We start from the raw sequence: 15,708 nt of genomic DNA on the forward strand, positions 1-15,708 counted from the left end.
CCTCAGTGTACAGTAAGAATCATTTGATGTTGGGATATACAGAACAGACAATAGAGGGGGGGGTGCATCTCACGACAGGCTTGTTGTATTCCTTCTTGTCACGAAATGCACCCCCCGCTAACCCTGACTAGGAAAGTGTCACATGCCTGACACTTACTGTGGTTACTCATACTAGTGCCCTCAGTGTACAGTAAGAATCATTTGATGTTGGGATATACAGAACAGACAATAGAGGGGGGGTGCATCTCACGACAGGCTTGTTGTATTCCTTCTTGTCACGAAATGCACCCCCCGCTAACCCTGACTAGGAAAGTGTCACATGCCTGAAACTTACTGTGGTTACTCATACTAGTGCCCTCAGTGTACAGTAAGAATCATTTGATGCTGTAACTTGCTTAACTACATGCTCTTATGGTTTCTTCCCTTTAGCATTTATTTTTGGGGTTGTTCACAATGTGTACTTCTTGTTTTTGGCTACCCGCAATGCTTTGGGGCTATCTTAGTGTTATTATCAGTGACCTATGCACTTTGTAAAGCTCTCTCTTGGAAGTCGCTTTGGACAAAAGCGTCTGCTAAATGAATAAATGTAAATAAATGTAAATGCAGATCGGCCAGCCTGGCCAAGTCTCTGGCAATTGCCCTTTTTATGTCATCCATGACAGCAAGGACGGATGTAAGGCTAACATAATCGAATACAACGCGTTGAAAACGATTAGCAAATTGTGTGTCAAATACCGCCTACCTATTTTTGATTGACACATCTCATTAACATATTGAGATGAATGAATAAATGAATGAATTAATTAATTAATAAATGAATTAATAAATGAATTAATAAATGAATAAATAAATGAATAAATAAATGAATAAATAAATGAATAAATAAATGAATATATAAATCATTCAATGAATTAATAAATTAGTAAATAAATGAATACAAAAATAAATACATACATAAATGTAACATATATGTAACTATTGATTGACAATTGTGCATTAATTAATACATATATTTGTTTATTTCTGTCTAAATGCAGGGATGTGGACATTTATTTATTCATTCATTCATTTGTAAATATGGCAGGTTTGGTCCTCCATAGTCAGAGGTTGTCGGTTCGACTCCCGGTCAGAGCGGACAGTGGCCCGTATACCTCTGACGGAACTTGCAAGACCACGTCTGTTACATTGGCACCAGGGTTGGGGAGTGACTAGTTATATGTTATGGAGTTTTCGTGAATACAAAAATACATGTAATTGTATTACATTAGTTACTGAGAAAAGTATACGCAGTCAAATGACAGTTATTAATCAAAATGTTGGTAATTACAAAGGGGTTATAGCCGAATACATTCTTTTCGGTAAAAAGTTTTAAAGCTAATGATATGTAGAATATAACCTTCATTCTGTTGCTTTGCATCTTTTTTCTGTCTAGGCAGCCTTCATTCATTTGGCAGTATAAACGCTGTGTGGTGTATTCAAACTGTATGATAAACGCTGTGTGGTGTATTCAAAACAAGGATGCACATGGTTATTTAACACTGTGGGCTGCTGGCATTCCTGCTGTAGCCAAATGACAATCAAATGACACACCTCATTCAAGAACGACGGTAGATTACAGGCCTGCATGATTCCTAGCCGTTTGGTTATTCATTGACTAAACTAAACACTGAACTACTGGTTCGCACCCCATATGACAAGTTTAAAATCCACGTTACCTGTGCGTTAATGCACAGTTCTTAGTCAACGTCAGCAGTTCTATTCTTATTTAACAAAATATCCTAAACCTGCAGAAAAAATATATTGGGGCCATGACCTTGGTGTACTCAGTGGTAGATAGGTGCCTAGTCTGGTCCAGGGGACTACAGGCAAGGGGACTCTGGACCAGAAAGAGGAGATAACTGTAAGTGTAATTAGTATTCTCAGATATGTTCACCGTGTAAACGGTAAAATGGTGACACCAGTGTCCATTGGATGGGGGCCAATGTGTTTCATCTGTCCTCCTCGGTAAGTGGTAAAACACAGCTTTAAAGAAAATATTAGTGATGCATTTTAACAAAAGTAAACAATATGAAATCACAATTATATCAGAATGACATGAAAAAACAATGAAGAAAACATCAGTTAGAGCACAAATGGCTAAATTAACCAATGCCATAAAAAGACACACAAAGACAAGGGCCACACTTGCATGTCTATAATGCTGGAGATAAGAAAGGGAGGGGGGGGGGTCACCTTAGAGTGAGAAGACTGATGTGTTGTAAGGTCTACATTTGCCTGCAGGTAAATGAGGATGAGCCTGTGATCTCTGGCTCAAATGGCTCAACACAGATAACGGTTATTTCAGTTGTGGCTGAGTTATAATGTGACCATGCTGGATGTGTATCGGATAATTTCTTATAGTTTCTATAGCATTTGCATTTTGTCACACGCTCAGTTCTTTAAGTAAACTGTTGGATAGTGACACCAGTGTTCAATGGTATGGGGTCAAAGAGGTTCTCCCCAGGTAAAAAAAAGTACACTGAAGGATACTTAAATATACTTAAGTGCATCTTTTTTGACTGAGAAATCTACTTTGAGTCCACCTTTCAGATAACTGTTAATATACTTATACTATGTATGAAATGTATTAATGATTCTTCTGGAGAGGTTACAGGATGTTGGAACACTGACTGTCCTTTATATGATGGATGGTTACTTCTTTCCATAGCTTCTCGTATTTCATCCCCAGTGTGATACCCAGGGTCCGACACACATATTAGCTTTCTGCACTGATGTCTCTTTATCAATAAACCATCCCTGTGAAGTGCTGCTATGCTTTAACGTCAGTTTACCCAGCAGTTTAACAAGTAAGATTTGACCTGTTCTTGAACTTATGACCTCTATCCTATTCTCCTGCACTCGCTACCTGTGCGTATTTGTGTGTCTCCTGTTCTGTATCCAGTGTCCCTGTACATTCTGATACTAGCTGCCCCGCCCCTCTGGTTGAACAGAGGGTGGTGATTAGCTGATGTGTGATAAGACGGGCTTTTAAATATCCTGATGCCCAAAGTTCTGCATCCACCTGTCGTTTGGACCACAGGTAAAAGAGAAGCCACTAGCATAATTTCCATCTGGTCATCTGTTAGAGAGAAGAACATCAGAGACTTGCTGATAGCTGGTAGAAGGTAAGACTGAGAATATTAGGGTGCGGACAGCAGTGTATGACTGACTGTAACAGGACACAGTTAGTAGTGTATGACTGACTGTAACAGGACACAGTTAGTGGTGTATGACTGACTGTAACAGGACACAGTTAGTAGTGTATGACTGACTGTAACAGGACACAGTTAGTAGTGTATGACTGACTGTAACAGGACACAGTTAGTAGTGTATGACTGTAAGCAGATAAGGAGTAGTAGTACAGTAAGACTGAGAATATGGGGGAGTCAGGTGGCTGAACGGTGAGGGAATCGGGCTGGTAATCTGAACGTCGCCAGTTCGATTCCTGGCCGAGCCAAATGACGTTGTGTCCTTGGGCAAGGCACTTCACCCTACTTGCCTCGGGGGGAATATCCCTGTAGTTACTGTAAGTCGCTCTGGATAAGAGCGTTTGCTAAATGACTAAATGTAAATGTAATATTAGGAGGCTGTTAGTAATGTATGAATTATGGTGCATGTGGAAGTGAAGCATTAAACTGAGAAATTGTTCTGTGTCTGTTTTTATGGGAACAAAAAGTTATTTAGCTTTGAATCCCATTTGATAAATTATAGAAAAATATATTAATTGTAAATGTTTTAATCTTCATCAGAATGGGTAGCAATTGTTATGTTTCTTTCAGTTCACATTCCTTGTTGCGAAGATGAATTTCCTGTCTGCAGTTTCTCTGCTCCTTCTGGCTGGAAGAACTCTGGGGGATCAACCATTAGAGGTGGAACTTTTTTTGCATGCATACTGAAATACAGTATACACACATTTGCTCTTATACAAATAGTAGATGTTCCATTTGTTGAACCCTTTTATTGACTTCCAACCCTTCATATCATTGCTGTGGAAGCCTAGAATTAATTGTTTTTTTTCACAACAACAAAAAAACCCATAAAACATTGTGTCTTTTTGTATTATTTCCACAGTTCAGGTTTGGCGACATCATTAGATTCAAATCACACTACGGTCTGGCTCTTGGAGAGCGAAATACCCAAGGAGATGAGATGTTTTTTCACAAGACAGGTTAATTTTTTGTTTCACTCAACATTTTCTGAATGCTGTAAGATCACACATGCATATTGCACACCTTTGACCCAGATGGCGGAGGTTCTGTTATAATCTGGTATAATAGTCAAAACTGAATAGGCTGTAATGATTTTAACAACAACACATATGTTACGGAGTGTTACATTATCAGGTATACTTGTATCAGTTATATAATGCAGGTTTTATTTAAAAGGTTTAATGCATACCCTTGAAAACATGCATTTATCTAAACATATACATGAACATATACAAAATAATATTTGTCTCAAATCCCAGGTTCTGTCTCATGTATAGCAGATTTATAAGCCATTTATGCCTATCCCTTTCAGAAGAAAAATGTGAAATTAAAGAATTGAATCCTCAGACCAGAGAACATCGCAGACGAGATAATTACCAAGATGAAACTGGGAAAGTGCTGACACAACAAGATATCATTGACATAACAAACAGACTCAATGAATGCAAACAATATGATGACAACGCTGAAAGCACACCGTGTTGTGGGAAATTTAACATGAATAACAACTGTGAACACACAGTTACCTACATCCGATATGGAATTTCTGGAAGAGTGTCTTGTCTGGTACTGTGAAATTCTTCTTAATGTAAAGGCTAAAGGTTTAGTGTTAAATCAGGCACGATATAAATTCCTAGAAATTCTTTGCAAAAAAGTGCTTTAAGTATACATAGGTATTCTACACAATCGTAGATTTAAAAAGAGTATAATTTAAGCATGCATAGGTATTCTACACAATTTAAAATTGTACACGCAACATGCGTACGTGCGTGCATGATGACACGCAGTGCACTTTAGCTGTTTGATGCAAACAACAGACAAAATAACTTTATGTTTACATTGATATTTATAGTATCTGTAGTATACATTGTAGTCCCTAAACCCTACACTCCCTCCATTTAGTGTTTTTCATCTTCAGGCAATTGGCTGTTTCTAAACCTTTGGTGAGCCAATCACACTGCAGCTTTTGCAGATCTCTGTGTAGTTTGTTTAGCCAATTTATTTAATTCTGTGAACTACATAAATAAGAAATAATGTATTATATTACATTTGATATATTCACGTAGCTGATGCTTTCATCCAAAGTGACTTACATGGCCAGTGAGACATGCAACAATAAGTGCAATAACAGAGCCAACAGTGCCACAATTTTACTTCAGTACTACAAAAAAAAGACCTTGAAGCATATAGCAAGTCACAAATAGAATGTGTGTACTTAAGAGACGCTTACAGATGAGTAAGAACACTGTCCAGCCCAAAATACCTGAATTAGAGTGGATGACCATAGGCGGAAGAGATGCATGTCTATATTTTTGGCTCTGATGGTATACTGTTATAACATTTTAAAGACCTATATGACAAATGGTTTGATGCATTTATTCATGCAATTTTGTGAGCTCTGATGGTGAAATGTTTGCAAGGTCAGTTCAAGTCTACTCGAGTCATATTACATTTATTCATTCTATGATATAATGGTGTATGAAAATCCTTCTCTAATGGTCCTTGGTCACTCTCACAATGCTGTCATATGACACCAGGCTCTTTATGCAGAAACAAATCCTTGACCCTCTCTTTTTCTCTCTCTTCAGGGCTGGTGGGAGTTGGTCACACGCTACAAGCAGAACCCTGCCCGTCCCGCCCAATGTGCAAACTGGGAAGAGCCAAATCAGACCTAGACCATTATGATGATAAATTAATCAGTACATGTTCTGAGACACATCTTGGAATAAATCATGATAGCATTACTGTCTGAGTGGACTCTCGTTTACTTACTATCTGTGTGTTTATGTAAAAGTGTGTGTGTGTGTGTGTGTGTATGACCGTGTGAATTGGGGGGGGGGGGGGGGGGGGGGGGGGGGGGGGGGGGGGCAGTGTCCCTACCAAAGCTGAGACCAAATCTACTCCTCAGTATCCCAACCCTGTGTTTGCTGTGAAGCCCAACTTCTCCCGCCCCCAAAAAAATTTGGTCGGGAAGTTGGGTCTGGAGGGTCTCTATTGGGGACCAACTACAGAAAACCAGAATCTGGGCGAACCAATGAAATTGCCAGGGCGGGCTTTATACGATGATGGACAGGTGATTAACAGTAACGTAATCACACACGTCACAAAAGAGCGCTTAAGTTGAATTCATTTTGAACAAACATGGCTACTGCTGGAGATCTGGGATGTTATGATTCTGCCATCGAGTCTGTTTTAGAAGACATTGACAGCGCATTAATTTTGAAAGAGGAACAGAGAGACGCAATCAAGGCATTTGTCGATGGAAAATGTTTTTGCCGTCCTTCCTTCGGGATTCGGTAAAAGTTTAATTTATCAGCTGGCCCCGATGATCGCGAAGAAGATAGTACACAATGAAAACCCACTGGCCATTATGGTTTTTCCTTTTCTTTTGTGGAGTTGTAATGCTAAACGGAGAACTTGTTCGTATATGCATTGCCCTTTATTGTTTCGCTCAAAAAGGTTGACCCTGTGAACAAGTAGGCTACTCCCCCTACCCTTAAATTAATTTTACAACACGGCAAAAATCGTTTGTATTCATTCTTCAAGCATACTTCAAGTCTGCTTGTAGTTTAGTTCTGTTGACAACAACTATGCGGTGCTTAACATACGTCACATACTCTGTTGCTCTGATTGGTTGTAGATCTATCCAATTGAGCGAAGAGGCATTTGTTTTCCAGGCTTGTTTGAAACACGCCCTGTAGTCAAAGCCCAACGGAGAGTTCTCAGACTCATATTCTGACTAGAATTATGAGTATGACAACGTCAGGCTACCAAAGGCAGGCTAGGGGAACTCATATATCAATGTTAAAAAAACTCTTAAAGTGAAGTTTTCATGTCATGTGACATTTAATATATATGTCTATGGTCTAACCAGAATTCACTGTTTCAAGTCAGCCACCTGCAGCCGGCTGCGGCGCTGCATGAAGTCAGTCCATGTAGAACGCACCTAATGTAAAATGAGATTCGCTTATTAAACTGGAGACGAGTTCTCTATGATGTGTCAAGTGCAGGGAGCGTCCACCAGGGGACAGTATGATTTAGTTTAATATAAGTAAATTGGAGACAGGCTTTCTCGACACCATCACACTTGGATACCCCAAAGAATATTATATAATGTGGATAAAATTAACATGCCTCTCCTTCCACGAGACAAACGGTTCTCAAATGTCTGGTTTCCATCACAACTGTTCGTGCGTTAGTCAGTGACACGGCCAAAAAGTATAGTAGGCAAGGCCCGAATTCCAAAATAGCATAATCTTTACTGCTTTATGTAGGTTATGTATTTTTTTTCCTCATATTGCCTACTGATCAAACAGACTCGATTACAACGCTGTTTCCCTTTAATGGAGAAGCTCCATATTTTTGGTGATGTTGGTCTGGGTCTTTGACGCTAGCGCCAGTTTCTGAGTTCATAGTGCACGGCACGCCACTTATAAATATTCTTCCTACTTCCAATGACTTAATCTTATTTATTGTTTTCGTGTGTATGTAAAACTGGCTGCTGAAATATAAAAAGCTTTAGCCAACATTCTCTCTTTCACACCAATGGATGAATTCCGAAAGGTGCTGAACGCGTTACCTCCTCCGCATCCTAATTTCCCCTCATCATAGCGCCTTAGTTACGTCTTTCAGACTTTGTTGTGGAGTGTGTTTGTGTGTGAGAGATAGGAGGAGGCTAATTTGTCAGGCCAGTCTCTGTGATGTATGATTCACAGCAAGCTTATTTGGGGGGTTTATATATCATCCTGACACCAGCCTTGATCAGTCTTTAATCGTTTTAAGCGTGAGGAGCAGGTAAAACCACATCTTGCTGTTTTGAACCGTTCACATCCAACGCTAACGCTCTCTCGGGATGTATAAATAGCTTTAGGGCTAGTTTAATCTCCACCCTCTGCGCAATCTTCAGGTAGCACAATCAGGCTACTCTGTTGAAGAATAGTTTGATTATTTATTACGCCTTTAATCATACACTGATCTATTAACACATCGTTCTACAACATATTAATCCTCACGTGTGGTCCAACTAAATGCATGGCTACAACTTCCTAGTTATTTTACTGTTTATTTATCTTTACTGTTGGATTTTATTAATCTTTGAGGTCTAACAACTCGTGGAAGTCCGTTCTGTGCGAGCAGGAGAGACCGGTGGACTGTACAGGAGCTAGCAGAATCTGTACCCCGTATCAGTGCCGCCTCATCGGGAGAAACAAACCAACAGTCCGCCCCGCCCTCCCCCCCTCCCCCCCCCTCCCATTCCTCCCCCCCTCCCCCCCTCCCCCCCCTCCCCCCACAGATAGTGAAGGTGTTCACGTATGTAGTTAACGGAACGCCGGAACGCCAGCTTGATTAAACAACCAATGACGTAATCACAGGAGTGATTAGCATACCTCAGTGGTGAGAGCGTTTCACCACAGATCAACAATCAGACTTTTTGCAGGTGATGTGATTCTGTTGGCTACATCAGACTGGGACTTACAGCCGCACTGGGGGCGGGCTAGCAGCCGGGTGTGTGAAGCAGCGGGGATGAGGGGCGGCACCTCCAACTCTAAGGGGTCGTGGCTCTCTGCCGGGATAAACGTGTGGCTTGCTCCCTGGGAGGGAGCTACTGCCCCAAGAGAAGGAGTCCAAGGATCTCCAGATCTCGTTCACGAGTGACGGCAGGAAGGGAGAGTGAGATGGAAGGGCGGATCTGTGTGACCCGCGCTGAGCCAGAAAGCGATGCTATCGGTTTACCAGCCGATCTACGCTCCGCCCCTCACCTGCGGTCATGCGCTTTGTGTAGTGACCGACTGAACGAGATCCAGGGTCCCTCCCGTAGGGTGGCTGGGCTCAGCTGGGCTCAGAGGAGAACGGCTGCCGCACCTTCGCGTGGAAAGGAGCCAATTGATGTGGTTTGGCCTTCTGGTTAGGATGCCTCCAGGGCGCCTTGCTCTGGAGGGTTTTCCGGACACGTCCAGCTGGGAGGAGACCCCGGGGGGGGACCCAGACCTCGCTTGAGGGTTCATCTGGCCTGGGAACGCCTCGGGAGCCCTCTGGAGGAGCTGGAAAGGGGTTGCCGGGGAGACGGACGTGGGGGAATAACCTGCCCAGCCTGCTGCCACCGTGACCCCACCCTGAATAAGGGGATGATGACGGTTGGATCAGAAAAATCCCTGGTTTAAATGTCAAACGAACACGAGACACTACGTTATCGAGCCGCAGTGTTGCTGTCACACGATCCGTCTCTGGTTTCCCGCTCCCTGCACCCTGGCTTCCTGTTTCACAGCTGTGGTTTGAAAGTAGAGTGTAGAATAATCGATGCTAATGTCTCCAGGAGTCAGCAGACTGAGCCGTGTCCGGTCGCCCCTGGTCTTCCTCCTTCAGATTCCAGTCCATTACTCCTCTAGAGCATTCAACGCTGTCTAAACGGTGCTAATTACATTTACATTAAGTCATTTAGCACACGCTCTTATCCAGAGCGACTTGCAGTAAGTACAGGGACATTCCCCCGAGGCAAGTAGGGTGAAGTGCCTTGCCCAAGGACACAACTTCATTTTGGCACGACGGGGAATCGATCCGGCGACCTTCTGATTACTAGCCCGACTCCTTCACCGCTCAGCCATCTGACTCCCCACCCTAATTGTAGTTTCTCTGAGCCTTTGACGGGTTGGGGGGAGGGGTGCTGGGCTGGTGTTGGCCTCTCAGTAGCCTCTGGCCCTCTAGGGTGGTGTTCACGCCCCAGCCTCCAGTCCCAGCCTCCAGTCCCCAGCCTCCAGTCCCAGCCTCCAGTCCCAGCCTCCAGTCCCAGCCTCCAATGTGTGTGTGACAGCACCCAGCCTAACCACGTCCTTCTACCCCCACCCACCCTCATCCCCACCCCCTTTTTCCCTCACCTTCATCCACACCTTACCTCTGTCCCCATCAGTTACCTCCCTCACCCTTGCTGGTTGCCCTTGGTTACCCTGCCACCTCTGGGTGAACTGCCCTCCCCGAGTGATGTGACATCGACCGACACCCCGCTTATTGCCATCCAATCCCTGTCCTCCTTTGCCCTCTTTTTCCCCCTCTCTCCCCCTCCCTCCTTCTCTCTCCCCCTCCCTCCTTCTCTCTCCCCCTCCCTCCTTCTCTCTCCCCCTCCCTCCTTCTCTCCCTCCCTCCCTCCCTCTCCACCCTCTCTCTCCCTCCCCCCCTCTCTCTACATTGTACTCATTTAGCAGATGCATTCATCCAAAGCGACATTGAAACGGTCTCTCTCTGCTCTTGTAGTTAGTTGCACCCATCAATAACACACACCAGGCCCCTTCCTGTTAATATTAATCGAATACAATCAAATAGTATGTCAACAGCCTTGTGTTTTACATGCAGGAATCACAACTGACTTCATATTTAATACAATAATAATCATAAATACCGCTAATGATAATCAATAATGATTTTTAAAAAAAATAGCATGCATGCCCTTCATAATCTCAGGGTGTGCGTGGGTGTTTGTGTGTGTGTGTACGTGGGTGGGTGTTTGTGCGTGTGTACGTGTGTGGGTGTTTGTGTGTGTGTGTACGTGCGTGTGTTTGTGTGAGAGAGCATGGTTGGTCGTGAGTGAGGGCTTGTTCTGTCGAGCACTAGGACCTTGGGGATGCATGCAGATGTGGCCGTGTCCCTCCTCCTCTCTCTCTAAATGTCAATAGCTCATTAGAACAGACTGCATCTCACCCATTGTGAACTTCTGACTCTCCCCCACAGCACAATGCATAGTAGACCAGAGTGAGAACATGAATGTGAGTGTACGTTCATGAACATATATGTGTGTGTGTGTGGTGACACTACCGGTGTTTCATCACCTTCAAGGCCTGGTCCACTGAAAACTGCCTCCCCCCTCCCTTCCCCTCGCCCTCCCTCCTTCCCCTCTCCTCCCCCCTCACTCTCTCTTTCTCTCTCTCTTTCTCTCTCTCACACACACACACACATACACACACACACTGTGGTATATCTGCCGCCTAACCAGAGACAGAAATAAACTCCTTGTGGAACATTCACGTTCCTTCTGAATTCCTGTATTTGTTTTCTATATGTGTGTTTGTGTGCGTGTGTCTGTTCTTGTGTCCAAGTGTGAAAGTGTGCAGTGTTGGGGTGATGGACAGGCCAGGAGGAGTTCATCCCTCTTTTCATCTGTCCCTCCCTCTGGCCATCCCTCATTCCCCCCCCATTCCCCCCTCTCTCCACCCCTGGTTCCTCCCTCCCTCCACCCCTGGTTCCTCCCTCCCTCCCTCCTTGCCTCTCTCCTCCTTCATCATCCTCCTTCTTGTCTGAGCTGCAGTGGCACACTTCACACACACACAAGCACTTTCATCAGAAGAAATCCTCTCCCTGTGGTTTTGGGCCACAGTAGACTCTCTCCTCTGGAAGGTTGAAACTATAAGAGTGTGTGCCCCGAGTAGACAGTCCTCTGGGAGAGACGTGGGAGGTGTGTGGCGTCACGTTTGTGAACGGACCGCTAAATTAGTGGAAGGGACAGTTGGAGGAGGTGGGGGGGGGGGGGGGGGGGGGGGCAGGCAGGGCCTCTCCTGAAAAGAGGGGAAATGCAGCTTGAACCGTGAAGATCTGCCTATTGAAGTTCTGCCTATTACCTTTTACCCTCTACCTCCCACAAACAAATGCATGTGAGCGGAATATGTATACACACACACGCACACAAACACCAATTTACTCTCCCTTTCAAGTATCTTCATTCCCATCAAGGTTTATTGATGTTTCAGCTGTTTCACATGTTCAGCACGTTCTGTCAGAGAATAGACTTCATGTACGCAGGCATGTGTGTGTGTGTGTGTACGTGCGCTTGTGTGTAGGTCTGTGCGTGTGTGGTGCGTGTGTGTGGTGGTGGTGGTGGTGGGGGGGGGGGGGGGGGGCTGGGCTGCAGGGAGGATCTTGCAGGGAACTTGTCCAACTGGCATTTGATCACAGATAATCTTCTCTCCTCCCAAGTTTCTCTTTACAGGAGAGAGAGAGAGAGCAGAGAATGAAAGGAGGGGGAGGAGAGAGGATGAGAGGAGAGGAGGAGAGAAGAGGAGAAGAGAAGAGTGGAGAGAGGAGAGGGGAGGAGAGAGGAGAGGGGAGGAGGATAGAGAGGAGAGAGAGGAGAGGAGGAGAGAAGAGAGGAGAGAGGAGAGGGGAGGAGGATAGAGAGGAGAGAGATCCCCAGCTGCACTACATACGTCTGTACAGAGTTCCACACAGTGCTTATTAGAGCATGGTCTCACCCTGAAGAACACACACACACCCCTGCCCCCCCCTCACTATGTGTGTGTGTGTGTGTGTGTGTGGGAGGGGGGTCTTGGTTGGTGAGGGGTTGTGCAGGGTGTCTTGGTTGCGGAGGGCTGGCTGTGTGTGTGTGTGTGTGTGTGTGTGTGGGGGGGAGGGTGTCTTGGGGGGGGTCTTGGTTGGTGAGGGGTTGTGCAGGGTGGTCTTGGTTGCGGAGGGCTGGCTGTGTGTGTGTGTGTGTGTGTGTGTGTGTGTGTGAGTGGTCTACCCAGGGGGACTGTGACTGTCCAAGGTAGTCTGTAATTATATCATCATGGACTCTGTGTCTGACCCTGGGAGACAACTGCCCCTCCCTCAACACCCCAGCCCCTCCGCCCCCCTCCTCCCTCCAGGCTCCTCCCCTCCCTCCAATCAACATCAAGGCCACAGATGTGAGTCATGGTTAAACCCCTTCAGAGCCTCCATCTGGGGTGAGTGGTCTGCTTGCTTCAGCTCAATGCTGAGCCACATCTGGGCTTCTTTTTGGATTCTGGTCACCATTCTGATCCACTACTACCTCCTCCCTCCTGTCTCCTACCTCCTTTTTCCTGTCTTCTTCCTCCTCTCTCCTACCTACTAATCTCCTACCCTCCTAGCTCCTGCCTGCATGCAAGGGAGACTCCTTTCATATTCATGTGCGGAGGGAAAAGGAGTTTGTTGCTCTGAGAAACTAGTGAAAGTCAGCAGTTAAATGTTTAATGATGGCTGCTTCTGAGCTGAGAGCCTAGGGCGAGAGACTAAACCAGAAGGAGAGAGAGAGAGACGAGAGCGCTCCAGATAATGAGAGTGCAGCATGGAAATGGAGAAGAGGAGATGGTACAACATGAGGAGGAGGAGGAGGAAAGAAAAGGTACCACATCATCAGCCTCCCCCAGTCTCCCCCCTCTTCACCTCCTCCTCCCCTCTCCTCCCCCAGCCCTGCCCTGCTAGGGTCTGAAGGCTGAAGCTCCATCTCTAATCTGACTCTGTCAGGGGGGAGGGCTAATGACAGACTGGCACACTGATGTACTCTGACTCCCTTTCATTACCCTGTCCAGCCTGCAGTCTCCCCCTGCCTCCCCCACCCTCCCCCACCCTCCTCCCCCCTCCACCACTTGTGAACCCGTAGCGGTTGACTGGTCAGTGATGTGGGATGTGCAGGAATCCACCCTGTTCCCCGTGAGCCGGCGGTACGAGCTAGGCTCACACACACACACACACACAAACACACACACACACACACTGCCCAACATGCCAGCCGTGCCTGCTGTGTGTACGTCAAACACACATCCACAGATACACACACAGACTCGTGCATGCTGCTGCTGCTGACCTGAGGTGCCTGAGGAGGACACTCTGCAGCCTGGAGGAAGTGACATCATTCAGATCTGGGACAGGATTAGAAAGACCTCCCCCGTTGGGGTGAGGGGAGAGGACTGGAGGAGAGGAGGAGAGGAGGAGAGGAGGAGAGAAGGAGAGGAGGAGAGGAGGAGAGGAGGAGAGGAGGAGGGATAACAGGAAATCAGAGGGAAGAGGATGGGAAAGGAAAAGAGATGAGCAGAGGACACGGGAGAGGAGGAGAGGAGGAGAGGAGGAGAGGATGGGAAAGGAAAAGAGATGAGCAGAGGACACGAGAGAGGAGCAGAGAAAACAGGAGTGGAGAGGAGAAGAAGAGAGGAGAGTGGAGAGAGAGCAAGATAGAGGAGGACATGAGGAGAGGAAACAAAGAGGAGAGAGAGAGAGGGAAAAGAAAACAACTAAATAGAGAGAGAGAAGGTCAGGTTCTCTGAACGGCCACAACTGAGGCCTCAGGGTAAGCTGATTCAGAAGAGGAGAGAGTGAGGAGGAGGGAGAGAGGGAGAGATGGAGAGAGAGATAGAGAGAGAAAGCTCCCAATCAGCCTTCATGTCCTACATTTCCTCAGCACCAAATGTCAAGTTTAACCAACAACACTGGCATTTGCTGCCATACAGCAGCCTCCAGCCCCCAGTCTCCAGCCTCCAGCATCCAGACCCCAGCCTCCAGCCTCCAGCCCCCAGTCTCCAGTCTCCAGCCTCCAGCCCCCAGCCTCCAGCCCCCAGCCTCCAGCCCCCAGCCTCCAGCCTCCAGGCCCCAGCCTGCAGGCCCCCAGCCTCCAGCCCCCAGCCTCCAGCCTCCAGCCTCCACTCTGCCCGTTTCCTCTGCTGGAGCACTTAGTGTCAATCTGGAAATAAACCATAACCACGTCATCAAGTTCAATAAACCCCCCTCCCCCCTCATCTCTGCCTCTCCAGTTACATCCTCTAAAAGCCTCCCTAGACAGGATACAGGATGCCGGAAGAGGGAGAGAGAAAGAGGAGGAGGAGGGCGAAGAGGTTCCAGCTCAGTGAGAGGGCATGGGGGAGAATGAGAGCCAACAATGGAGATCTGGATCCTGGGTCCTGGATTATACTGGCAACCAGGAAGAAGATCATCTATTGTTCCAGAGCCAGGAAGGATTCATTACACCTCACCAGGTCCACTGGGAGGTGTGTGAGATAGAGATGTAGAGACAGTGTGTTTTGGTGTGTATAAGTGTGTGTGTGCACATGAGTGAGAGAGTGTATTTGTGTGTTAGTGGGTAAGTGTGTCTGTCTGTGTGTGAAATAGAGAGAGGATTAGTGTGCACACTGTGTGTGTGTGTGTGTGTGTGTAAGTGCCTCTTCAGAGAGGCTTCACACCCTACAGAGATAAGACTGACTAAGTACGAAGCTCAATTAAGGTTCTACTTTGGTGGAGATTAATAGAATGTGAGGTGCATTGTGGGGGGTGTAGTGTTAACTGGTGCTTTGGTGCAACAGGGCAGCTTTGAACGGACTCTACTGAGCTGCCACACAGAGGGCACCTCTAATCTGGTGTGTGTGTCCCCCTCCTCCCCCTCCCCCCAAAGTTAAAGTGATTTCAGACGTCCAGCACAGAGGGCTCTCTGTTTTCTCTACACGTAAGACAGGACTTCAATAAGAGGAGGAACCAGCGGGAGTTTCCAGAGCCCACTTCTGACCAGACACACCTCCAGTAGAGCTGACCAGCTCGCCCCGTGTGTGTGCAAACACCGGCAGGATTCCTGTCATTCCGCTGCAGAGAGACAAGAGCAGATCAAAGCACCTGCACATGCCTGGAACGCCTCCTGTCTGCCGGCCACCTGCCAATCACAGCTGCTCCGGAGCGCATGAGACACCGTGGGGTTGTG

The 15,708-nt window shown here is 46.4% G+C and overlaps 1 long non-coding RNA gene across 1 annotated transcript; it reads left to right on the forward strand.

Moving 5' to 3' along the window:
* The first annotated feature begins 3,026 nt into the window (after window positions 1-3,026).
* On the forward strand, window positions 3,027-5,989 carry LOC124471476. The gene is made up of 5 exons (XR_006956546.1): window positions 3,027-3,164; window positions 3,819-3,908; window positions 4,111-4,207; window positions 4,561-4,814; window positions 5,837-5,989. It is a non-coding gene; the product is annotated as an uncharacterized LOC124471476 (long non-coding RNA).
* The last annotated feature ends 9,719 nt before the right edge of the window (window positions 5,990-15,708 follow it).

This window comes from Hypomesus transpacificus, chromosome 9 (assembly GCF_021917145.1).
Source record: "Hypomesus transpacificus isolate Combined female chromosome 9, fHypTra1, whole genome shotgun sequence".
Lineage (NCBI taxonomy): Eukaryota > Metazoa > Chordata > Actinopteri > Osmeriformes > Osmeridae > Hypomesus > Hypomesus transpacificus.